Source organism: Pteropus vampyrus, unplaced genomic scaffold, assembly GCF_000151845.1.
Source record: "Pteropus vampyrus isolate Shadow unplaced genomic scaffold, Pvam_2.0 Scaffold7, whole genome shotgun sequence".
NCBI lineage: Eukaryota > Metazoa > Chordata > Mammalia > Chiroptera > Pteropodidae > Pteropus > Pteropus vampyrus.
Window position 1 is genome coordinate 7,905,439 of NW_011888788.1, and position 12,039 is coordinate 7,917,477.

Consider the following 12,039-nt stretch of genomic DNA (forward strand, 5'->3'; position numbering starts at 1 on the left):
TGGATATAATCATTCATGTTCACTATCAAAGTCAAAATTTGTCTTTATGCTACATTGTTCAGACTTTATCTTTGATAAAAGCTAAGAAATTGAGGCCAAATATATTTAGCTCTATTTAGTTGCTCTTCTCTGACCTTAGCCATTTATTTTGTTTTATTATTATTATTTTTTAGGGAAGCCAACCTTTGGTTGACCTCACAGATTACAAGGACCTTGTCACCTTACAATCCTTTATTTTTTACGCCTTCAGCATCTGGTCTTCCTAGGTGGTCTCCCATCCACGTACTAACCAGGCCCAACCTTGCTTAGTTTCGCAGGTCAGACGGGATCAGGCTTATTCAAGGTAGCATGGCCAACGACTGACCTTAGTCATTTGATACACCATTTCTGTCTCTGGTTGCTGGTTTGTGTTAATAATTATCTAGCAAATGAGAGTATAGCTTAATTAAAGAGTTTTATCTTACAAATACATCTAGACATAATTGCTATCTTTTGGAAAGGTACTTTTGGAAGGGTACACAGAAAAGAGTTCACATTTATTGTGCACCCTCCCAAACACACACACACACACACACACACACACACACACACACACACACACACACACATGGTTTAGAGAACATGAGACTTCCCCCAAACTAATAATGACCAAAATTTAGATCCAAATGTAAATCCGGGTTAAAACTGGATCACGGAAAACATTTGTTTGCTATTTTTCTAGCTTTAGAGTATAAGTTGAATTTCCCTTTGAAGGAGAAAAATTATTTACCCTAAAGAAGGAAGAAAATAACAGCTAGACATGAGGGGGGAAAAAAGGGTGACATTAGGAAAGTTTGCGATAGACTATTTTTGCCATAAGTGTGTGCCCTCCCTTTAGTAGACCTATACTTCATCTGTCTGTATCAGTTACCTATTGCCATATAACAAAATACCTCAATGTCAATGACTTAAAACAATAAACATTTAATATTGCTCAGGAGTCTAGTGTTCATTTGAGCATATCTTCTGGTCTTGGCTGGACTTACCTATCTTGATCAACTATGGGTTAGGAACAACTCTGATTTCCCCTATGTTTGGGTCAGTTGGCTGTCGGCTGGGCCGTTTTGTTTTTCATCCATTTGGTCTCTTATCCTCCAGCTAGTCTGGGCTTATTAACATGGTGGTGGCAGAGTTTCAAGAAAGCAACAAGGATTCTTGAGGCCAAAGCTTAGAATTAGCACGCTATCTCTTATCTGGCCAGAGCAAGTCACAAGGACATCCTAGAGGAGCTATAATATCATATTGCAAAACAGTAGAAAATTTTTCCTTTAAAAAAAAATCTACCACAATGCTGTCATAAAAATGATGAGCCAAACTTGTTCTCACTGAAGTGTAAATGAATGATGGCACTTGATATGTTACCACCTTATAAATGTTTACATTTTACAAAGTAAATATATTATAGGAAGACTTAATCCATTATTTATCCACTAAAGGCAGCTCCAAGGGGCATTTCTGAGATTAACTAATAACTGTTATTTAAAAATATATGCCTCCAAAATCTATCACTATACCTTGAAATCTGAGAATGAGACATAGTTCCTTCCTTCCCAATGCCTACAATTGAATGGGGGCGGGGGGTGGGGGGAAATGGGGGAGAGGAAACACATATTGAAAGGGTTAAATCAGCTGATGCAGCATTCTATAAATAAGATGAGTTTCCTTTGTCTTTTCTATTCTTTTCATGTACCACCTTCCAGAGAGCAGAACAGAATAACCAGTCTGCGGATAATATCATAACAATGCTTGAAAAGGAAGTAACAGAGGTTTAAAAAAAAGCTTTTCTTTCCACCTAATTCCTCACTTATGTCTGAAGAATATCAACTACCTGTAGAACTGTTCAGATGGAAAGAGTTTTCTTATGCAGTCAGAGAAAGGCAGCTGAACTATATGGCATAGGCAATGTTGTTGGTTGAGCCACCTCAGAAAAATGTTAGTCTGAGTAGGTCTAGATAGAGTGAGGAGATTGTGTTGAGAGCTCCCATCTCTCTTCCCCTTGAGAAGAAAAAGCAATAAAAATATTTTTTTCTTTTTATTTAAAAATAGTTATGTTACAAGAATAAAAGACTAATAATATCAAAGTTAGCAAAGATGTAGGGATATTACAAATTACACATTGTTGTGGAAGTGTAAATTGGGACAACCACTTTGTTAAAATGCTTAATATTATGTACTAAAATTGAATACATGCCTTCCTTATGATCCCAAAACTCTACTTCTAGGAGTATCTCCAATAGAAATAAGCGCATATGTTCACCAAAGACATGCACTAATATGTGTATGTGTTGTAGCACTATTGATAATAGCCCTAAACAGGAACCAAACAATATCTATGCATGTAGAAATTAGGATAGTTTACCTTTGGTGGTGAATGACTGAAGGAGGACACAGGGAGAGGTTCTAGGTGGTTTTAATGCTCTGTTTCTTGATTTTAAAGAAAGTGTTCTCAGTTTATGGAATTCATCCAGCTGTTCAGTTGTGTTATGTGTATTTTTCTGTATGTATATTATACCCTAGTAGGTTTTTCTTTAAAAAAAATCCATGTTCTGCAATAATTTAAAAATCTAGTTGAATCAAAGTAAAACTAAACTCCATAGTGCTAAGCAAAGCAAAGGCCATCACACTGCCAGACCCCAATACCAGAAGCATCTGGAGACTTTGAAGAGTTGAATTTTATGGGTTAAGTGGGACAAAAAGCACTCCAGAAGTGGCAAAGCACCAAAATAAAGCTCACTAACTGGAGTTCGTAAAACTGGGGGGCCTGGGTGGGTTGACTACTCAGGAAGGGAAGTAGAAGAAAGCCGAAGTCACTGCTCGAAATGACTGTTAACTGGTTGAAGGGGTGACATGAATTAGCCATGAATAGACTCTGGAGAAACCTAAGGCTGGCTCAGTGATGGAATCATTACTTCCCTCATCGCCATGGAATAGGGGTTCTAAGACCCAATATAAGTCCCGCTTCTGGACTGAGAATCTATGGGGATCCAGGTGGAGGCAACTGCAGAATCAGCAAGGAGAAACAAGCCAGAGAAAGACAGAGGGATAAAAAATGTTAAAAGTCCTATAAAGTAAATCCACAAAATAAAATTTCAAAGTAGATGACAAAACTAACACAAAGAAAGTAGTTAACACCAAACAAGTAGGAGATGAATTTTTGAAAAAAAAAATGGAAATAACAGTATTTTCAAAAAAATTTTTGTATATTTATGTTCTCTGAGAGATAGGATGAGAAAAAACATAAATTTTATAAATGTTGAAAATGACTATGAAGGAAGATAATCAAGAACAGAATACAAAGCATGATGTGCAAAATATATGAGACTTTTTAATATCCACAAACAAAAAAAATTCATATAAATGTCTATAGATTGGTGAATATGTACTACAACCATAAAATGGAATACTGTTGAACAAAAAAAAGGAACAAAATACTGTTGAACAAAAAAAAGGAACAAAATACTGTTGAACAAAAAAAGGAAGGATACATGTTACAACATGGGTGAACTCCAAAGATATTATTCTAAGTCAGATGTAAAAACTACATATTGTATAATTCCATGTATATAAAATGTCAAGAACAAAAGTAAATTTAGAGACAGAAAACCTTCATTTCCCTTCACCAGGATTTCTTTTTCACTTCTTATCTTTTTGCAAGTACTTTTTAAAAGCTCTCTTAAGGGCCTACTTGGAATATGGTGACATATAAGTAAGGACACAAATGGGTGTGTATATGTGGTTTGAGTGATAGTGAGGTAAATATAGGGTAGGAAAAAGAGGGGAAAGGGAGGAAGAATATTTGTTATTTATCTCTTAAGGTCAAATAGGAAAAGTCATTGTCTCTCTGTGCTCCAAAACTCCATCCTTTTAGGTATATGAGAGAAAACATGTTTTCACCTAACCTTCATTTATACCCATATAACCAGTTTGACTACCTTCTCTAAGCTAATAGTTTGCCTGACTGCATTTTTCTTCTTTTTTTGTGTGTAAACACAGCCTCAAAATGCTAGATTTGCTCTACTTGGAATAGTTTCATCTGGAGCAAACATATAGTCCCCTTAGCTCAAACACTTGGAAATTCAGGGCTGGCTACACCTTTGAGTTCAGTAATCAAAATAGCCTCACTTAATCTGGGCATGATTCAAGATGCTTGGCTTCTGCTTCTCTTCTAAGTCCACCAAGGACTGACCTTAATGCATGCCACCTAGAGGTTTCTTCCAATGATTCTCAGTCTTGGAGTTTAGGAATTGTACCAAATTGATTTCCATGCAATTTCCATAGATGGAGAATTCACTTTCTGCCCAAGTCCAGTGTGACTCCAATGTGTTGATATCTGGGATTGAGACCAGGACCTTGCATGCACCCAAGAGCTAAGAACAGAACTCCCTATCCTAAAAAGAATAAGGCCAATAAAAGTATTTTCTTTGAAGTATTGTGTAAAAACCGCATGGGGTGGTTGTAAGAATTTGTGAAATATTAAAGATCTTTGAGTTTGGAGAATTGGCATTGTAACAGTACAAAATTCTGCTCCTTTTTTTCCCCTCCTTTGCTTAATAACCCTGTTACATGACCTTCTAAAGGCTTTGTTCCCTTAGGAAACATTAGATGATTTGCAATCATCTGTAATAAAACTTGGAAAAGATAGCCACAGCACTGGTTCAATAATCATGTGAATGCTTTTAGCTGCAATTTTCCAACAAAGTGTTCCTATAATTAATTGTAAACCCTGGAACAATGCTTTGGCCTAGAGTACAAATGTCCCTTCATGTGTCTGCAGTGTGGTCTCAACGTTCCTGCTCCTTGGGTCTCTTTAAGGCTTGTCCTTTGGCACATGCATGACCTTAATCTCTAAACCAACCTCATGAAAATAGACATAAGCTATATGGCCTTATTCCTGGAAATGCATTTCCCTTCCTGGCTGGGACTGTACTTTCAGGTCCAAGAATTGTGATCCCACCTTCTCCCAAATGACATAAGATCAGCCTGTTTGCCCATTCTTCAGTGGATGCTGTGATTAAAGTCCTCCGTTGGTACAGTCAACATTCTGGTGTTCTGAGATGGTTGTGAGCCAGCATGTTAGCTGATGGTAACTCCTCTGTGGGTTTCTCACAGCTCTGCCATCCCTGTCACCTTCTCACCTCACACAAATTCCCCCTGCACAAGGACCCTAAAAGGTGTTACTCATCAAAGTGACCTATGCTCTTAACCATTATAGTGACAGGTTGATTTCTTGGTAAGAGGTGGCTACCTGATTGGGTCCTCAGATCTCTGGAAGGGAGATTATTTCTCCTTGGCTTTTCTGAACTAAATGACTTCTAATTAAGATTTTTTGTTGTTGTTTTTACTGTCCTCAGCAATTGGACAAAGCATTGGCTGTCCACTGCATACATACCTTTACAGAGAAAAAATAAAAGCTGATAATTATATAGAAAACTAAAAAAAGAAAAAAAAGTTGAGTTGCTTGAGGGATTTCTAAAGCAAGAGCTGCTTCTATGAAAAAATACAGATATCAATGTATATTGGAACTAGAAATTTGAGGATCACTCAACCTAAGGCTGCTGATCCCCATTAACAGCATTTGTTTTAGAGACAACATGCTTAATTTCAATCCTACAAATATGGAGACACAGAGAAAGAGGAAACAGCAAGGAAAAGAGAACGAGAGAGAAAAAAGAAGAATAGAAGGAGAAAGAAAGAATAATGAGAAGATGATGGATAAAGAAAGATGATAATTTCTCTTCACCAATTTGCTTATAGAAGGTGTTGAAAACAGCTCCGGTAACCTAAAGAGGTTCAACAAAAATGTATTGAGTTTGGATGAATCCTTGGTGCACAGAACTTTCCCTGTGTGTTAATCTGTGCTAAGAAAAATACAAATCACAAGGACAGCATCTTGGTGGCTCTGTACACTCAAGAGGGTTTGCACACTGATTAAATAGGACGTATGCCACCCCAGTTGTCATCTGCTTTTAACCAGGTAGAGGAGACTAATGATGCTTTACTTTGGTCTTGGTCTTGATCCTAGGGAAAAACCACAAGGACCCTTTTTCTGACAATGCCAGAAAACAAATTCCAAATATTTTTCCCACCTAATTCTGACATTCTTGTCCATCTTTTTGATCAGCTTCTGGGGTCAAGAAAATGAAGAAGCTTTTAATGAATTTGTTCTCTTGAACTAAACTGGTTGCCATTGTGATCCCTCAACATTTAGTGGCAACTCCAATGAACGAAAACAATAGGCTTTTTTCCTCTGCTCTCTTCAAAATGCCTTAATAGGAAACACATTCTGCATTCCCCATGTGCATGTTTTCAGTGCAAATCTTTATTTAATCTTAACAGAGAATTTAATCCAAGGGCTCTTCCTTGTACAAAAGGGTGTTACTGATGGGAACACATCCATGGAAGACCTTAAGGATATAGATTCCTCAGGGGGCTTTTAGGAGAAGAACAATGCCTACATCCCTTGAATCATGTTGGCATTTCTAAAAAGTCATCTGCTTCTCTTGGATATTTTTTTCTAACCAAAAACAGAGCGAAGAAAGGAAAGGAAAAGAGAGGGGAAGGAAGGGGAGGGCAGGGGAGGGGAGAAGAATTGAGAAGAGGGAAGGGAAGGGGAGAGGAGAGAATTTCCTAAGCCAATAGTAAATCTTTAGAAATTCAGTTGTGTTTTAACGTTCATTACCCAGACAATAAGTTCTATTCTGTTCTGATTGATAATCTGGAGGGAAGACTGCTAGCTGGGCAAAAAAGGGGAGAAACAGTTAATAAATTCTTCGTTGCAGCCAGAACTTGTACTTTCTCTGGATACCAGGGTCATTCAGCATTATACTACTTCCAGTTCATTTCTGAGAAACAAAATTTCTCTAGATTCTTTCTCTTTGGCTCCACCTGAAAATAGGTAAGGAAGCAAGACTTCCTCTTTTCATTTTGCCCAGACTCACTGATTCAATCAGTCTGCTTTATAGCAGAGAATCTGGACCCTTGGACTATAGCTTGCAAGTCTGTGTGCTCTGATGCTGTCCTGGAGGCTTTATCCTGCAGAACCATTCAGAAAAAGCTCTGCCTTCTGGGGTAGATTTATGCTATTTTAACACTGGGATTAGAGAGTCATGTTTTCATATTTCTGTCTGTTAATTCCCCTTACACAGCATGGCATGAGTGTGGGAAGCCAGGAGCCACTTGGGAGCATTGGGCTTCAGGTTAGATTGAAATGGGCATAAGGGAACAAAGGAAAAGCCCATTCTCTACTGTCTAAAGGAAACACATGCTATGAAGCTTGTTAAGTTTTCCCTATGACAGCCTACAAAGGACACACATATTTTCATTAGCATCCCAGGGCAAAGATTCCTTGGATGGAGTGTTCTTTTCTAATATAATCCAGGTCTCCCTTTAGGAGATCCTAAGAAGTTGTATGGGGTAAGCCATGAGCAAAACATGAAGTGACTGATGTTTGCCTTTGGCTTCCACACATTTTTCTTCTAGCTTTGGCCTCCACCCTACTTCTGATCAAAATTCCAGAGCTTATAAAGATTCGATGTTCAGCTAGGATTAGGTCAGGAGAACAAAAAGCTGAGTCATTAGAGGATGGTGCTGAAGCTGGCTTAGAGGTTTAATTACCTCCACCCAGACCTACATTTAAGGAGAAAGCTTTTAAGGTAAGTGAATCTTTAATAGTAGCTCAGAAGGCTATGCCAGATGCAATCTTAAATGAAATTTAAACACTCCTGCCTTGATCTCCCTAGAAGGTCAGTCTTGATTAATATCTCAAGTGACCTTTTTTATAGCTTCCCATGTGGTGAAGTGTTAAATAATTAGTACTAGTTTTGAGGGCTCATTGCTTCTTTAGAAACACTGTACTCCCAGATCTGTGGGACTTAACCTGGAGATGAGGGTGATACCTTCTCCCTGCCAACATCAGCTTAATCTTCTATCAGTTAAGCCAATAGATTAGCTCCATATAGACTAAGTAATTCCATACTTCTTTCTCAGGTTCCCTTACCATTTCATCTTGAACTCAGAGTAATAGAAAGAGCCAAAGTCCCCCAATGCTTCCTGACTAAAAAAAGTTCTTACAGTTTGTCCATCCACAAGTGAATTTCCCAATGGTATTTCATAATTAAAAAGAAAAGCAGTAAAGATGGGAGTGCTGCAATCTCAGCTCTAGCATGAACAAAATGCTAATTGAAATCTCTTTTTTGCTTGTATTTGGATCTAGGAAATAAGCTAATGTTTATTTAAGAGCATCCTGTTGTTGCTGGAAGGGAGTGAGATCCTGCCTTTTTTTTTTCTTTTTTTTTTAAAGCTATCCTATCCAATGAGGCTGTTTCTGAAGCAAAGTTTCTGATTGATCTTCCTATACTACATTGCAGTAATCTGGGGAGAAATTTGCTGTTTGTTGTGTTGGAAGAGCATTCAACCATAAGAAGGCAATGTGGAGGTTGCCAGAAGCAATATGAGACCAAAATTTCTTAGGCATTGTTAGTAATTTTCCATTAGCAGACCACGTTGTTGGGTTCAAGCAGAGAATGTTTTAATTATATCTTGTATACCAGGAACAGCCTTGGTTTGTATTCCACGTAAAAGGAAAATAGTCTTTTACCAGTGTTCCAGCTGGTTTCCCAAGTGAAAGTGAAGAAACCATGGAGACATCTCTCTATCCAGTCCTTTAGCCTATACCATTTCTGTTGGAATGAGACTGAACTTCTCCCAGTGATAGGATAATGCAAGGTTTGGACTACATACCCTTTTGCTAATTTTAGCAAGTACACCTTCCATTAATGCTCAAGGTCTTATACTCACAGTACATACATGGTTAAAATTCAGTCCTGACTCTGCCTTGTCCTTTTGTTGAATAGGGTCAATGTGTCAATTATTCCATCCTAATGCCTTCTGGGTTTGGGAAGTGTTCAAACTATCTTTCCTTCCTGCTGCAATTAGATTTTGCAATGAACACATGTAAGGGCCTGCCTAGCAATTCTAAGATTTTCTATTTTCTTTTGGCCTCTCCTGACCTGCAAGTCCTAATGATATCTATGGTAACTCTTGAACCTTCATTCCTTGTATGTCTCCTTCTCTGGAAGAGGAGGGGAGACTTATCCTGCTTCGTAACCCTGGGCTGCAAGAAATGCCCCCATGTCAAACTCCTCAGGAAACAGCCACTCTAAGGAACATCTACTCACTTTTCTTCGAGGTCTTCCAAAGGTCTCCTTTAAAAAAAAATCCTCTATATCTGTCAGACAAAGGACAAAAATAGGAGGAAACGATATACTAACACACTTGCTCCTTTAGCCCAACATAACCAATCATATTGATATTAAAAGAATAAAGTAAAATATTTTATTCTGCTCCTTTACTCTGGGGTATGTATCTGTTTTAACAATAGCATGTTGCCATCTTATCCTCTGCTCATATACCACTGCTATCAAACATACTATAAATTTCACTTATTTGTTTCTGCCACCTCCACTAAGTTGTGAATCCTGTGGGTGTGAAGATTTTTATCTGCTTTGTTCACCGCTGTATACTTAATATCTAGAACAAGGGTGTGACACATAACATGCTCTCTATAAATATTGAATGAATTTCATGATGTTGATCATTAGATGTGATATCAATCACCTGCTCCATTTCCACCACCAGGCTGAGAGCTGGGATCACTAAATGTGCATGAGAACTGCAGTGTCAGCTAGAGACATCCACTTTTTAGATCCAGGTAAGAGTGGACCCAACTCTGACTCCTTGCGTGGAACAGGTCCTATCATGATTTCTCCTAGCTCCTAGGAAGAGTGAGGACATTCTCATTGTTGCCCCTCACTCTAAACTCCTGTTTCTACCTTGATCTTCAGTTGTCTCGGTATGACTCTATTCAGAGCCACAAGAAACCAAGTTTTGTATAATTTTACAGTCGCCACAGAAGTTTAAGGAGTTAATTCATGAAACAAATAACCTTAAGTTAAATTTTAGCGATACCTGCTCTGAAGAAATCCTTCGGTAAATATGCCCTTTTATTGGACAATCCTCCTATATTTTTACCTTTTCCTCTATTCCCTGACCACAAATGCAACTGATTTTCATCCTTAGATTTTACTTATGTATTCTGGTCTTTGGCTATAAATTTATGGCCTCTATGAATCCATCTTCCCCACCAAGTAATTTATTAAGACATTTTCATAAAAAGAATAGTTCTTCCCTAATTGAAATTCTTATGTCAATGATTAATCACTTTGTTCAACCTGCTATAAGCTAATATTAGAAAGTTCATAGGACAAAATTCCTGTGCCTGGGATTTAGTTAGGACATAGATGGGGATGAAAGTTAGGACATACAGCTCAAGAGGCTAGGGGGCAAGACTTGAATAGAAGTTGTCTCTACTTTCTCTTTTATCTCTTTTATCTAGTATCTAGTATCTATATAGTAGTATCCCACCCAAGTCTGGGCTTCTTTTTTTTCTAGAATATTTTTCAATTTTATTTTCTCAGGTTCCAATTTAACATCTGATAAAAAAAATAATAATAAATAGTTTAAGGAAATAAATTTCAGACACAGTGGTAAATGTGTATTAGAGATTCATGACTCCTAAGGATGATTTCTCAAAGAAGTGTTTTTAAATGTCTAATAAAACAAACCACTCGGAAATTGATGGAACCCCTTAAAAAGAAATCTTGTTTCCTACTTCCTGCAGGCAGATTATGTTGATAAGTAACACCCTGAGAACAAAAGTAGCAGAGTGGGAAGAGTAAAATGGGGAAAGATGACAGCCAATGGGCAACCGAGATTTGGTACCACTAGAACTATCTGAGGAACTACGAAGAAGGCACTTCAGAAATGTCCATCACAGGAATGGAATGGGGGAGCATATAATCACTGGCTTCCATCTCTTCACTAGTCAAGTATTACCATATGGGATGTTAACTTCATTCCATCTCAGTGTAAATCTCAAGAAGGAATATATCTGCCAAGAAGGACTCTTCATGGTTATTCATAACTAGGATCTAGCAGCCATTGCTGACAAGAGGCCTATCAAGCATACTGCATTTCAAGAAAAAGCAACAACCTGAGCTTTCAACCTCCTGTACTGTGATCCCACCTTCTGAGTCAATCTCTGTAAGGGAGTTTCCAGTTTTGTCTTTCAGCCAAGAGACTGAGACCTGTCCCCATCCAGTCAGAACTGTGCAACTATATCCCCATTTGCATCTACACTGACTAATCAGAACTGCTCCATAACAATGAATCAGAATGCATGATGTCAACCAATCAGGACTGTGCAAACCAGACCAATTGGAATCTTTCTTCATTTGCATAAAATTGAACCAATCAGGAACCTGGGTAGGAACTTTCTCTATAAAAGGGGACTTCCCCATCATCTCTGTGGAGTGCACTTTCAGTTTCCACTGGAGGCTACATTTCCCCAGTTTGCAAACCCTTTGCCTGAATAAAGTCTCTTCTCCTTCCATACCTCAGACTCAGAATTTGCACTGACACCAAGAAAGCAAGAGATTGATAGTATAGTAAAAGTGAAGTTCTGCCATTTATACCTGTGTAAAGCATATAAGCTGTGGAAATGGCTGTAATAAAATATGGTCTAGGAAGATATGAGGGAAGGCACAAGAGGCATCCCATACAAAGGGAAAATCTAACTCATTACAGGGAATTAAGCAAATTTTTAAAAAAGGACAATTTTATTTCAACTATTATATCTATTTTAATATATGTTTGTGCAAAAAAAAATAAATAAATAACGGGATGCTGAACTTCAAGTCCCAGTCATACTAGATCAGATTCATGTAAACTCTCCACTGATGACCACTAAAAAAGTTAGTTGAATTATCAAAAGTAAATAAATAAACAAAAATGTCTTGAAAGCATCAAAGACCTCAGAAGACAAAAAAAAAAAACTGCCTGTTCATTTTTGGGGGAAGACAAACCTAGAGGTATAAGCACAGGTAATCAAAGCTCCTTTGCCTTGAGCACTTTTTTTTTTTCAATCACAAGAAAGCAGCCATA

General features: G+C 37.8%; 1 pseudogene; it reads right to left on the bottom strand.

Moving 5' to 3' along the window:
• Window positions 1–241: 241 nt before the first annotated feature.
• On the bottom strand, window positions 242–360 carry LOC111746851 (annotated as a pseudogene).
• Window positions 361–12,039: the final 11,679 nt, after the last annotated feature.